The sequence below is a fragment of the Mus pahari genome, chromosome 11, assembly GCF_900095145.1.
Source record: "Mus pahari chromosome 11, PAHARI_EIJ_v1.1, whole genome shotgun sequence".
Taxonomy (NCBI): domain Eukaryota; kingdom Metazoa; phylum Chordata; class Mammalia; order Rodentia; family Muridae; genus Mus; species Mus pahari.
In genome coordinates this window covers 5,460,962-5,463,930 of record NC_034600.1, presented here as the reverse complement: position 1 = coordinate 5,463,930, position 2,969 = coordinate 5,460,962, and positions in this window count along the sequence as shown.

Sequence of the window (2,969 nt, the reverse complement as noted above, 5' to 3'; positions counted from 1 at the left end):
CCCTCTCCCTCTCCCTCTCCCCCTCCCCCTCCCCCTCCCTCTCCTTCTCCCCTGCCTGTGGATCAGTAGGTCTCTGCTAATGTTCCAGTGCCATGGTGATAATAGACTAACCTCTGAAACTGTAAGCCACAAATTAAATGTTTTCTTTTATAAGAGTTGTCTTGGAATAATCTTGCTACAATCCACATACCCAGAGAGGCTAAATAACCAGGAGGGCACAAGGAGGGATGCATAGAGCTCCCTGAGAAGGGAAAATAGGATAAATATTGCAAGTAGATGGGGATGGGGGAGGCAAGTAGAGATTGGGAACAGGATGGATCAGGTTAGGGGAGGATGGAGGGAAAGAGTACTGGGAGAGGCAACTGGAACTAAGGTTAAGATTTTGAGGGAGGTAGAAAGCTAGTACAATGACAATTCCCAGGAATCTATTAAGTGACCCTAGCCAAGACTCCTAGTAATGGAGGATATGGAACCAGAACCAGCTGTCACCTATAACCAGACAAGTCTTTCAGTGGAGGGATGGGGACACCAGCCCAGCCACAAAATCTTTGACCTACAATTTGTCTTGCCTGCATGATGTGCTGGGGTAAAGATGGCACAGAAATTGTGTGAGTGGTCCATCTTGAGACCCATGCTATGGGAAGGAGCCCACACATGACACTGCCTGGGAGACCAGAAACCAGAGGTCAGATGGCCCAGAGATGTAGGATAGAACCAAGCACGGATGTTACTTTGTCTTACTTATAGACACGGACCTAGCTCAGTCACTGGCAGAGAGGCTCCATCCAGTAACTGATAGAAACAGATATAAAATCCCACAGCTAAACATTAGGCAGAACTCAGTGAGTCCTGTGGAAGAAAGGGGGGAAGGATTACAGGATCCAGAAGGATCAAGGACACCATAAAAAAAATCCAGAGAACCAACCAACCTGGACTCATGGGGGCTCAATTAGACTGAACTGACCATCAGGGATCCTGCATGAGTTTAACCTAGCTCCTCTGCACACACGTTCCACATGCATACCTTGTTGCATACCTTCTCGGTTTTGTAGTACTCCTCACAGAGGGAGTGGGGGCTATTTCCAACTGCCTGCTTTTGAGACCCTTGTTCTCCTACTGGGTTTCCTTGTCCAGCCTCACTATGAGGGGAAGCGCCTCGTCTTATTACAACTTGATATATGTCACGTTTGGTTGCTATCCTTGGGAGGCCTGCCCTTTTCCGAAGGGAAGCAGGAGGAGTGGGTGGGGAGAGGGACTGGGAGGGTCAGGATGTAATATATGAAAGAAAGAATTTAAAAATACAGTTGCCTTGGTCGTGGTGTCTCTTCACAGCTATAGAACAGTGACGAAGACAGTAATGGATTGCCATCTTGAGTACCGGGCAGGAATTTATACAGGGATTGCTGAAAGGAGAGAAAGCTACCTCAGTCTTCATGGCAGAATCTCATATACTGGAATAAAGGAACAGAACCCACCCCAGTGGGGGCATTTTCTTCACTTCCTGGCTGCCAGGGGGTAAGCAGGTTTCTTCTGCCATTCCTCCCTGTTAGGACACCTTGATGTTGTGTGACTCTTCCCAGAGAAGTGAACATAAACACTTGTTCACCCTAGATAGGGCCCTGACCACAGATCAGAGAAATGATTCCACCAAAGTCCAGTTTGGTAAACCAATCAGTATACTGTGTTTACAGACACTTGGGTGAGGAGTTACCTAGAAACATGTGGGTCACCCTGAGTAGCTCCACTCTCAGAAAATCCCACTCCAATGGGGATGGCAGCCTCCCGAGAGCTGCATAGAGTCCTCTCTATGTACTGGCCCAGAATTCCATAGAGCTGGGCCTGGAGGGCACAAGAAGGAGTGGCTGTTACCTTGGGTGATGGTTTAATGACACCCCCCTCACTGGATCATCAACAAACCCAATCTTGCTGAGGGTCTTCTATGGGTAATCACAGCTGCCCTGATTAGTCATGACTATGTTGATCAAGCCTGTTCCACAAGATAAACAACGTTTGTTCCTTAGTGGGGTTTCTCTGTGCTGGTGGATCTGGGATTAACTAAGACATTCTTTAAAAAGGTAGCGTTAAAAGGAGGGAGAGCTCCTTTCTCTTAATGTCTACCAGCTTGCTCTTGACTTTCTATTTTTCTCCTGTGTCTTCTTGGTCCTTTTTCAGACTGAGTGGGGTTTGTTTCCCCCTGCCCCTTCCCGGCTGTCTCCTTGTTAGGTTGTTCCATCGTCTGCTTCCATGTACGCACATGCTCCAGATCATGGTGTCTGCTGTCCAAGACATCATGCTTTAGCTTAGTGTGAAGCATGTGTGAGCACTTGACCAGGGTGCACTCCATTTTTTTTTTGTGCCGTCAGCACCAGATCTTTTGCTGAACATGTTATGAACTGTAGAATACATTGCCCAACTTGTCAAGAGATGACCACTCTTTAAAAGACATTTAGATGGTGCAGAAAAAGTTTTCTACTATCTCCACACGTACTTTTTATTTTCCGTTGTTATGAACCCATGTTTCCAAATGCTCTCACCTATCTTGTGCTTGAAGGACTTGCCTCCATGTTGGGGGACTGTTGGGGATGAGTTGTCTGCTTAGCATCCTGGGTCAGGAAGCCTATTTCTCCGAGTTGTAAGCTGGTTTTGCAGGGCAGAGCCTGACCAACCAGCAGTTTCTCTCTGCTCCATGCTTTGCAGATGTTTCTTGGTTTCTAGCTCTTGTTTGCACCTTGGAAGAGTGTCTTCTTCTGACTGAATTTTCTGTATTGTTTCTTTGGTGTTAATTGTGAGCATTGCTGTAGCCTATGGGGAGCTACATTTATGTTCTTATTGTCTTCTCGTTAGACAGTTTAGAGTTTGCATCATACTGGAAAGATGACTTCCTGGCAATTTTTTTACTCCCTTCTTCTCTGGGAACCTGCTGGCATGTAAGTTCAGTGGTGTGAATTTCACGGATAGGATAATCCTGT